A 12,574-nucleotide genomic window follows, 5' to 3' on the forward strand; every position below is an offset into this window, starting at 1 on the left:
GCTGTAGGGCTGCTGAGTGAGGGATTCCAGTTGGGAATAAAGTAGTAAATAGCCCCTGCCATGCACACATGCACAAAGAGGACCCCCAGGAACATCCAAGAAAACTACCTGCCTTTCCTGGGCTCCAACGAGATCTTGTCCTTGGATTTATTGATTCCTTGAAAAGTGTTTATCTGTCCTGTGCCTGGCTCTTACAATACATTAAACCAAAGTCAAGCAAAATCCACTCTCCTCAAGGAGCTAACCTTCAGGTGGGGTTAATAAATAATGAGGTGACTGCAGTAAAAGGAGCATCAGAAAGTAGAGTGATTTAGAGAAAAGGAACAAAATAGGGATAACAGAGATGGTTGTAATTATTTTAATTATTGTCCTCAGAGTGGGGTTTCCTGAGAGGTGACATTTGGTCACTGCCTGCACATTCTGGGCTGTACTGGGGAACAACCGGCTGCAGCAGGAATGGGAGTGGGCCCTCCCAGGACAAAGGGAAGACAACGTGGCACAATCAGTATCTATGTGTGCATGTGCAACACTGGTACAGCTCACTAGTAACTATAGAATACTCTAGAATGTTTGTTACCATACGGGGAGACAAACAGGCTAACATGTGAAGGGGGAGCGAACAGAGGACATATAAGGCAACTCTTCACTGTGCTCAAGGCTCAGCTTCTCTTTTGTGCCTCATGAAGTCTTCCTGAAATCCTGAGTTTGGGGACACTGAAGTTCCCGGTATTTGGAGGAAGGTTGGGAGAGGAGGGAGCAAGCTGAGGTGGGGTTCACACCCAACTCCATCTCTGTGCTCTTCTCTTGCCTACAGAGGATTTTTTGTTCTTTATAGTTATACATGACAATAGAGTCTATTTTAACATAACACACATATTTGGGTATAACTTCCCATTTTTGTGGTTATACATGATGTGAAGTTACCCTGGTTTGTAGTCATATAAGAATGTAGAAAAGTAATGTCCCATTCATTCTACTGTCTTACCTATTCCCATGCCCCCCCCCGCTTTCCTTCATTCCCCTTTGTCTAATCCAATGAACTTCTCCCCCCTCCCATGAATTGTGAGCTATGGATTTTGAAAATTGGCTTATATTACTTATCATGATAGTCTCTAGTTCCATCTGTTTACTAGAAAATGCCATAATTTAATTCTTATTTATGACTGGTATTATTCCATTGTGTATATGTACCATGTTTTCTTTTCCATCCATCTGTTGAAGGGCACTTAGGTTGGTTCCATAGCTTAGCTCTTGTGAATTGAGCTGCTATAAACATTGATATGGCTGTGTCACTTAGTATGCTGATTTTAAATCCTTTGGGTATAGACCAAGGAGTGAGGTGACTGCATCAAATGGTGGTTTCATTCCAAGTTTTCTGAGGAGATTCCATACAGCTTTCCAGAGTGGTCGCATCAATTTGCAGTCCTGTTAACAATGTATGAGTGTAACTTCTCCCCCACATCCTCACCAACATTTCTTGTTTCTTGTAATCTTGATAATGGCCATTCTGACTGGAGTCAGATGAAATCTCAGTGTAGTTTTAATTTGCATTTCTCTAACTGCTAGAGATGTTGAACATTTTTTTCATACATTTTTTTTTTTTTTTTTTTTTTTACCAATTGTGTTTCTTCTTCTGAGAAGTATCTGTTCAGATCCTTTGCCCATTTATTGATTGGGGTATTTGGTTATTTAGTGTTAAGCTTTTTTAGTTCTTTGTATATCCTGGAAATTAACACCCTATCTGAGGTAGAGGTGGTTAAGATTTTTTTTCCCATTCTATAGGCTCTCTCTTCACATTTTTGATTGTTTCCTTTACTGGGAAGAAGTTTTTTAGTTTGATACCATCCCATGTATTGATTCTTGATTTTCTTCTTGCACTTTAGGAGTCTTGTTGAGAAATTCAGTTCCTAAGCTGACATGGTTGAGAGTTGGGCTTACTTTTTCTTCTAGTAGGTGCAGGGTCTATGGTCTAATGCCAGGTTTTTAATTCACTTTGAATTTTGTGCAGGGTGAGAGATAGGGCCTAATGTCATTTTGCTACATATGGATTTCCAATTTCCCCAGATCATTTGTTGAAGATTGCCTACTGTATTTGAGGTGTAATTGAATCTTACATGATCAGCAAATGCCCCCTTGGAGTAGGAGGATAGTTACCACCTGGCGTGATATAAAATAAAAGTCTTTGTAGCCGTAAGATTCTCCAAATAGCAACACTGAGAACAATGCACAATATCTTGTCAACACTCTTTTTTATTGGTTTCAAGTAGAAATTATATTTTGAATGTATTATGTTTAATAAAATAATAATTTCATCTATTCCTTTTTCTTTTAAAATGTACTAGCAAACTTAAGATTGCATCTAGGGCTCATAGTTGTGGTTGAAATTATAGTTTTATTGGATAGGACTGTCATAGGAGCTTAATAATTGTATCTTCTATGTTCAGGTCTGTGACTCATTTCAAATGGTTTTTGTATATGGTGTTGTTTTCTCTTTGGGTCTCATTGTTCACCTCTGTTTGTTAAAAGGATGATCCTCTCCCTTTTGGGTTCCTTGAGTCCCTTTCCATCAGCTTGAATATTGCCTACTGAATTTTGACGTACATTTCTAGTTGTGCATCTTTATTCTATCCTAGCGATGTAGACTATCCTGCACCAGGTCTTTGTTTTATTACTTGAATGCAGTAGTAAATCTTGAAATTAGTGTGCATCTTCAAAGTGAAAAAATATCTTGACAAAGTTTTTTTCTGACTTTCATACAGATTATAGAGTTCAGTTTGTTAGTTTCTAAAAATAGGCATCTTGATTTCAATTGGAAATACATTGGATCAGTAGATCAATTTTGATAGAACTGATACCTTGTCAATATCAGCTATTCAAATCCTTGACTATAGTATTTTTATTTATTTTCTCTTGATCATGGCTTATAGATTTTAGTGTAAAATGTTGCTGTTATGTTTAAATATTATATGTCCCCCAAAAGCTCACATGTGAGACAATGCAAGAAGTTTTAGAGGTGAAATAATTGGGTTATGAGAGTCTTAATCTAACAAATGAATTAATCCTGATAGGGATTAACCAGATGGTAACTGTAGACAGGTAGGGTGTGTCTGGCAGAGATGAGTCCTTGGGGGTATGCCTTTGGGGGATATATTTTATTTTTGTTAAGCACAGTTCTCCCTCTCCCTCTCCCTCTCCCTCTCCCTCTCCCTCTCCCTCTCCCTCTCCCTCCTCTCCCTCTCCCTCCTCTCCCTCTCCCTCCTCTCCCTCTCCCTCCTCTCCCTCTCCCTCTCCCTCTCCCTCCTCTCCCTCTCCCTCCTCTCCCTCTCCCTCCTCTCCCTCTCCCTCCTCTCCCTCTCCCTCCTCTCCCTCTCCCTCTCCCTCTCCCTCCTCTCCCTCCTGATGTGATGTCCTGAGCCAGTTCCTCTATTGCACCCTCTGCCATGATGTGCTGCCTCAAGCCCCGAGGAATGGAGTCAGCCCTCTGTGGTCTGAGATCTCTGAAAAAGAGAGCTGCCAAATAAACTTTTCATCCTGTGATATTGATCTTGTCAGATCCTTTAGTGAGCAATGAAAAAACTGACTAAAACAATTACCTAGTTTTTAAGAATGAGTACCTAAATATTTTATTTCAATGTTATTATAAATGGAATTTAGGGTTTCCCCCCAAATACTACAATGCCAGGGCATGCCAATACAATTGACTTCAGACCTTGCCATGTTTAAATTCATTTATTAGTTTGAGGAACTTTCTTTGCCTTAGGATTTTCTATGTATACAATTATGTCATCTGCAAATTAAGACACTTCATCATTTGTAAATTGAAACATAGTCTTTTCAATGTATATTTCTTTCATTTCTATCTCTTGCCTCAAGACTCTGGCTGAGATGTTGAGTTACAGTGTGTAACAGAAGAGGTGGGAGTCGACACACTGGCCTATGAGTTATGGTTTGGATCCTGAATGTCCCCCAAAGGCCCAATATGCCAAAGGCTTGGTGACAGTCTAATGGATGAAACCTTTAATAGTGGGATCCTGTGTAAAGAGCCTAGTTTATTAGGGGTGTGCCCTTGGAGAAGTGACTGAGACCTCTGTCCCCTCCTCTTTCTCTTCATTTCCTGGCATCATGAGGTGAAGGGACCTCCTGCCACATGCTCGTGCTGAGGTACTGTGCCCCCCCCCACAGGCCCAAAGCAATGGGGCCAAGTAACTAGGCACTGACACCTCTGAAACAGTGAACAAAATAAACCTGTTCTTATTTAAGTTGATTGATCTCAGGTGTTATTTCACAGCAACACAAATCTGACTAACACCATATCTTAAATAAAATGGACTTTCATCACAAAGTTCATTGTTAGCTGCAGATTTTTTTAGAGATGACCTTTATCTGAAGAAGCTGCCTTTTACTCCTGATTTGCTAAGAAATTGGATCAAGAATAGGTTTTGAATTTGTATAATGCCTTTTCTTGAAGGAGATGGTCCTGTGGTTATTCTCCTTATCCCATTAATATGGTAAGTTAGTATTGATTTTTAAATATTCATCAAAATTTATAGTCTAGGATAAAACTAACTTCATCATAATGTTTAAATTTGATTTGCTGATATTTTGTGGATTCATGAGATATATTAGTCCAAAGTTTTCTACTTTCTTATGTGAGCAATTTAAAATTTAAATAAATGTATAAATATATGCAAATATCATCACAGTACAATTATGGAATAATTCCATTATTGTAAGAAATTCCTCATGCTCATTGCCCTGCCCTCACTCCCAAACACAAATCTTCATTTGAATTCTATGGATTTGTTTCACTTGACATTTCATATAAAATGGAAACATATAGTCTGTGGTTTTTTTATTGGTTGTTCAAAACATTACAAAGCTCTTGACATATCATATTTCATACATTTGATTCAAGTGGGTTATGAACTCCCATTTTACCCCAAATACAGATTGCAGAATCACGTCGGTTACACATCCACGTTTTTACATAATGCCATATTAGTAACTGTTGTATTCTGCTACCTTTCCTATCCTCTACTATCCCCCTCCCCTCCCCTCCCATCTTCTCTCTCTACCCCATCTGCTATAATTTAATTCTCTCCCTTGTTTTTTTTCCCTTTCCCCTCACAACCTCTTATATGTAATTTTGTATAACAATGAGGGTCTCCTTCCATTTCCATGCAATTTCCCTTCTCTCTCCCTTCCCTCCCACCTCTCGTCTCTGTTTAATGTTAATCTTTTCCTCATGCTCTTCCTCCCTGCTCTGTTCTTAGTTGCTCTCATTATAACAAAGAAGATATTTGTCATTTGTTTTTTAGGGATTGGCTAGCTTCACTTAGCATAATCTGCTCTAATGCCATCCATTTCCCTGCAAATGCCATGATTTTGTCATTTTTTAGTGCTGTGTAATACTCCATTGTGTATAAATGCCACATTTTTTTATCCATTCATCTATTGAAGGGCATCTGGGTTGGTTCCACAGTCTAGCTATTGTGAATTGTGCTGCTATGAACATCGATGTGGCAGTATCCCTGTAGTACGCTCTTTTAAGGTCTTCAGGGAATAGTCCGAGAAGGGCAATAGCTGGGTCAAATGGTGGTTCCATTCCCAGCTTTCCCAGGAATCTCCATACTGCTTTCCATATTGGCTGCACCAATTTGCAGTCCCACCAGCAACATACAAGAGTACCCTTTTCCCCACATCCTCGCCAGCACTTGTTGTTGTTTGACTTCATAATGGCTGCCAATCTTACTTGAGTGAGATGGTATCTTAGGGTGGTTTTGATTTGCATTTCTCTGACTGCTAGAGATGGTGAGCATTTTTTCATGTACTTGTTGATTGATTGTATGTCCTCCTCTGAGAAGTGTCTGTTCAGGTCTTTGGCCCGTTTGTTGATTGGGTTATTTGTTTTCTTATTGTTTAATTTTTTGAGTTCTTTGTATACTCTGGATATTAGGGCTCTATCTGAAGTGTGAAGAGTAAATTTGTTCCCAGGATGTAGGCTCCCTATTTACCTCTATTATTGTTTCTCTTGCTGAGAAAAAACTTTTTAGTTTGAGTAAGTCCCATTTGTTGATTCTTGTTATTAACTCTTGAGCTATAGGTGTCCTATTAAGGAATTTGGAGCCCGACCCCACAATATGTAGATCAGAGCCAACTTTTTCTTCTATCAGACGCAGAGTCTCTGATTTGATATCAAGCTCTTTGATCCATTTTGACTTAACTTTTGTGCATGGTGAGAGAAAGGGATTCAGTTTCATTTTGTTGCATATGGATTTCCAGTTTTCCCAGCACCATTTGTTGAAGATGCTATCCTTCCTCCATTGCATGCTTTTATCCCCTTTATCAAATATAAGAAAGTTGTAATTTTGTGGATTGGTCTCTGTGTCCTCTATTCTGTACCATTGGTCCACCCGCCTGTTTTGGTACCAGTACCATGCTGGAAGTGTGAATCAGGCGGTATAGCGATACCAGATTTCAAACTATACTACAGAGCAATAGTAATATAGTCTGTGTTTGTCTTCTGTTTGGCTTCTTTTCACTTAGCATATCGTGTTTGTGTTTGTGTTTGTGTGTGTGTGTGTGTACGCGCATGCACATGCACATGCATGCACATACACACATACATGCACATACACACATACATGCACAGTTGAATCCAGGGTCTTGCACAATGCTAGGCAAGCACTCTACCACTGAGCCTCATCCAACCCTACCATGAGTTTTCAAGTTTATATATGTCTCAGAATTTCATTCCTTTTTATTGCTGAACATTATTTCACTGTAAGGAATTACCTGATGGGGTTTAAAAGGTATGGAACCATTTAGGTTTGTATGACTTCTAGTGTATCTGTAGATTCATGGGAGCATTTCAGAGGATATGATGCCAATGATTCATTATATGTAATTATATATTACTATGTAAGTTATTAGATATCTGTTTTCCACACCAAATCTGATCATTGACTTTCTTTCTGTGTTATTCCTCCCTCTGTGGTGAACCAGTACAACTATCAGTACCACTGTCACAACAAGTGTAACTCCAACATATGACTTCTTCTGCTTAATGTAACCAAATTTCTGGGTCTGAGACACTCTGACTGTCTAATATTGATTCTTTCACCAATCTCACCGAAGACTCATATTCCTGCTGTCTGAATCCCAAGTCACAGAGCAACAAGGAATGCAGCCTTCCTCTAATCCACCATCTTGACCATCTCATAGATGACTCTTTGCTGAGTCACCCCCATGTCTCTCAGGGGAACACCAACAACTCCCTCCTTACTCCCCACCAGAGGAACTAGCTCGCCAGCCCCTTCCTCCTCAAACATCCTGAGTCCTCAGCGTACAAGTAGTGGGACCTTCACAACTGCCTCAGTTTTGTGATGGCCTTTTGCCCTATAATATTTGGGGTTCTCCACCTGCTTCTCATTGGTTACCCCAATTCTTTTCTGGCTACTTTCTCTGTTTATCCTTTTCTGAACCTCTATATTCCACCCCAGATTCTTGGTGACTCGAGGAAAAATCTTCTTTTTTTAAAAAAAAATTTATATGGTTATTTTTATGTGGTGCTGAATATCAAACCCTGTGCCTCATACATGTGAGACAAGTGCTCTACCACTGAGCCACAACCACAGCCCAAGAGGAAAATTCTTGAGATATTTGATGGGTTTTTGGCTAGAGAACACTCTGGTAATAAATCTAAAGATCTCTTGATTGAAGCTCAGATGCTGCAGCCCTTAGGCATAGGAGTTGAGGCCTTCACCTCAGCCTTTTGGGGGAGACAGAGCTTTTCACTAGCAATTGAGAGATTCTTGGCAAGGGTGAAACTTAAGCCCAGGAATTATGAGATTTTGGACCCTGGTGCCCATTAGGATAACGACTTCTTCTATTCCTTTTACCTTCTTATCTTTATCTCCAGAACACAGAACATCATGGGACTCTCAAGGGTCAGAGGGGTGCCCTCCATCTCTGGGTCAAGATGCCCTATTTAATGCCTGTTTGTCTCTTGTGTTTAAACAACAGCTTTCCTTACTCCTTAGCTGCCTTCCTGATACTCTGTCCCTCCAAGGCTTGCATCTGGAGTGTCAGCTACATAAGAAAAACTGGTTTGAGACCAAAGGGAAAAAGTGTCACTTCTAAATTTAAGCTTCAGTGTTTTCTCTTTACTTGTACTCTGGGACTCTGCTCTCTCATTAAATTCTTCCCTAAATGATGATTGCACAGGGAAGGAAAATGGAAAAATCCCACCTGTGCAAGTTTTCTTTTTCTTGAGAACCTTTTCCTGAGGTCCACCCTCTCCTGGGACTTCATGGGCTTCTACAGTCTTTAAATATTTGGATGACTCTAATTCAAATTGTACTCTGGTCTGATGGATGTTCCATGTGTCTCTTTACTAGGGTAATTACAGGTGTGTAATTTTTAAATTCTTTTTTTAAGCTCATTTTTTTTTGTAAATTCACCTTTGTTCCCTGTATCTAAATTAATATATTTTTATTCTACTGAGTCTTGTTTTAATCTAACTGAAGTTTTTAGTCCTATGTGTTATACTGCTGTCTTTTTTCAGAGGGTAATTATTCAAAGGTGAATTCTCAAATACACCAGAAAAGGACAGACCCCTGAGGACCCCTTCACATGGTCCTAAAACAGAGAATAAACAGTGATGGTATTGACATAGATCTGCATCATGACTAGGCAAGTGGCCATCTGAACCATTGATTCAGTGTCCAGGTGTGATTGATGGACCCTGTCCCAGCCACCCCGAACTGTGCAGGACTCCTCCAGGTCTATGCCCTTTATTCTACAATATATTGATCACTGTCACACTGAAGACATTTGTGACAGGCTTTGTTTTAATTTCTGAAGGGGAAAATGTGTAATAAACACCTGTAGTTCTTTTGACTCTTACCTGTGGGGAGCATGTACTTGGCAAAAAGCTGTGCAATCTCTATTTCCTGTTTGATTTCATGTAGGTTTGTGCACACCTGTGTATTATATACTGTGTTTACATACATGCTGTGTCTATGCATCATTTAAATGCTACCAAACTGTCTTATAGACATATGATCTGGTTTATAGATAAATTTTTAAAAAATTGATTCAAATGACTTTTAGTTCTAATAACTTAAATAAACCTTTAACAAAAAGGTCAATTTAAATTATCCAAAAAGATAAAAGTCAAAATGCCTTAAAAATTACTAATCCACATGTTTTTCTAGGTGGTCAGCGAGTCAAGAGTGTTGGTTTCTATAAAATGTATTGTGTCCAGTGCTTTTAAGGTTTTTCTTCATCAGAAAAAGATGGCTTGAAACGTTAGCATTCATTTTCATTGGTAATCAAAAGTCAACAATTGAAATGGGCAAACTAGGTTCAGCAGAGAAGGTATAATCAGTTATAAATATGTTTGTTAGTGGAGATACTCGATTATTTTGCAAAGTTAAAATGCAGAACATCAAGTTCTAAATATATACTCAAGTACTCTTGGCTTATTAACTTCTTTAACAAATATCTGTAAAGTATTTTAAGTGATCTTTTTTATAACTCTGGTTCTCTTTATGGTATTTAATGTTCTGTAACTGAATAAAGGTAACCTGTAATCAATAAGAGATTTAAAAATTTTATGTCACTCTTCACAGTGGGATGGAAATTTAAGTTTAAATGTATTTTTTAAAGTAGTAAAAGGAGAGTCTGATTTGCTTAAAAGTTTTGACAATGTGGAACATAAAAATACTTTATCACTTTTTCAAAAAAAAGGATGTTTAGAGCCCTCAATTCTGTTTGCTTCCTGCTTCAGATATAATGTCATGTTATGTTAAATGATATTCAGATAGGCTCAGGAAACAATATATGATAACTTTGTAGAGAAAAACATTTAAAAAGAGGCAAGGATCAGCTTCAAAAATAAAAAAAAAAAACTTTAGAATTCCTTGAGAGCCTTGTCTCACCTGAGATAAGTCTCTGCCTCTCACCCTAACAAGATGAGTCAAGTTGAGATGGCTCCAAAGTAGACTAGAATTAAACTCATTTGAAGTTATGTTCATCCTCAGAAAACTTGGAATGAGATCACCATTTGACCCAGTTATCCTACTCAGCATATACTCAAAGGACTTAAAATCAGCATTATAGTGTTATACCCACATCAATGTTTATAGCAGCTCAATTCATAATAGCTAAGCTATGGAACCAACCTAGGTGCCCTTCAACAGATGAATGGATAAAGAAAATGTGGTATATATACACAGTGGAATATTACTCAGCCATAAAGAAAAATGAAATTATGGCATTCACCAGTAAAATGGATTGAACTGGAGACACTCATGCCAAGTAAAATAAGCCAACCCCCCAAACCAAAGACTGAATGTTCTCTCTGATATATGATGCTAACACACATGGGGTGGGAGAAGAATAGAAGTTTATTGGATTAGACAAAGAGGAGTGAAGGGAAGGGAGCGGGGATGAGAATAAGAAAGAAAGAAGAATGAACAGGACATAACTTTCCTATGTTCATATATGAATATATGACCAGTGTAATTCTACATCATGTACAACCACAAGGATGGAGAGTCATATTCTATGTATGTATAATATGAACAAATTTGTTCATATTATATACTGTCATGTATTATATACTGTCATGTATATTTGAAAAGAGCAGATAAAAAAGTTAAACTCATGAAAAATAAAGTATGTTCAAAAGATAGATTTTTGTTGTGAAGATTACTGAGATCTCAAAATAAAGGGGATATAATACAAAATAAAATAAAAAATTTTGGGTCAATTATAAAAAGTATTTAAAGTTTGTAAAGGTTTAAAATAAAGAAAAATTTGTAAAGGATTTTTTTATGTGATTGAGTTGATAAATATATGGATCTTTGTAGAATAAATACATGGATCTTTATGGAGGCTAAACAGACACCAAAGATACATTAGTGTTATTATAGAAATTATGCTTCTTGGATCAAAGTTATTATACAACAGTTTTGCTTTTGTAAAATCTTAGAACCATTGTCTATCAGTGCTTTGCAGAATTACTACTTCTAACAGAACAACCTGAGTTAATTTAAGACAATAAGTTATCACCTACAGGATTGAGAGGATATAATGCTGAATTCCAGTACTAATAGTTACCCTAAATATTGTCCCTAAGTCAATGAAAGAGATAACTGTAAAATTATAGACATTAAAGATAAAACCCATTACTCCCTCCTCAAGACTGGTGAAACTGGCCTATTGGATATTTAAAATCAAAACTTGAAGACAAAAGCCAAGAAAGTTAAAGGTTAAGGAAAAATCAGTCAATATTTGACCCTTGCCCTCTAAGGTCAGGCAGGACCCAGGGAATGATGGGATACTCTAAGGGACATCAACTCTGGCAAGTCACCTGACCTCCTGATCAGGGGGCTGTGAGGACCCTAGAGAACAGGAAGCAACCAGTGAATATTCTGCAGAGAATTATTGGAGAAGGAAATGTCCCTGATGCTTCCAAAGGAAGCCATGAGTGGTCAGCAAGAGTCTGATCCATCCTGGCAGATGAAATGGCTGGTAGAGGAAAGCTAAAGAGGCCAGGCTTCTTCTCACAGTTCCCAAGAGTGATCCCGGAAGAATCTCAACTGCCCTAAGTGTAGGATAAGGTCTATTTTTGAACAATTTAGTCTTAAGTTCTGGCAGTCAAGTATAAGAAAAGCACAGCCATTACGTGGACATTTAAAAGGAAAAACAATATTTTGATGTATACTTGTGTCAGTCCTCCTAAAAGTCAGTAAACTAGGTGGTTATAAAAAGAGGGCTCTTGTGCAGGAGAGCCTAGTAAGTACCACAAAGCACTCTGATAGAGTGACAAGTTTGTCCTGAGTTCATTTGAGCCTAATCTCACAAATCTACCAAATTTTCTCACCTCCTACATGGATGGACTGGGTCTGTGTTTCTGGCTTTCAATCTACCCCAAAGCACAGCATCCATCAGAGCTAAATGGGCTATACCACTCATTCCTATTCTGGTAGGATTGGGAATAATTCCTGGGTGGATACAGTGATAGGAGGTCTATTTACCTCCCTCTCCTATCATCTAGATTTATCTAAAGATCTCTGTGTTAGTGTAGAGGAAATAGCAACAGTCATAATTACCCTGCAGAACCAGGTGGACTCACTAACAGTAGTCACTCTCCAAAAGTGGAAATAATTGTATCTATTTACCACCAAGAGATTATGTCTCTTTCTGGAAGAAAAATGGCAGTTTTATGTAAACCAATCTGGTGTAGTTAGAGATGCAACAAAGAAATTAGCAGACTGTTCCTCCAGGATTAGGCAGCACCATCAGATTCATAAGGATCATGGTCAAAATTTACAGCTGGGTGTTTTGGTACAATCCTTGGTGGGATTCTTTCTGATGCTCCTTCTAGCTCTGTTGTTCAGACCCTTCCTGTTAAACCTACTGTCACAGTTGATCTCTTCTCATCTAGAGGCTGTCAAACTCCAGCTGGTGCTGCAGCAGGGCTTCAACCCATCCCATAAATGGACCCAAATGCCCCATTGATAGGGTGAGAGGGTCATGATTCCCAATTAGGTGGGGAGAAGGA

This window comes from Marmota flaviventris, chromosome 6 (assembly GCF_047511675.1).
Source record: "Marmota flaviventris isolate mMarFla1 chromosome 6, mMarFla1.hap1, whole genome shotgun sequence".
Taxonomy (NCBI): domain Eukaryota; kingdom Metazoa; phylum Chordata; class Mammalia; order Rodentia; family Sciuridae; genus Marmota; species Marmota flaviventris.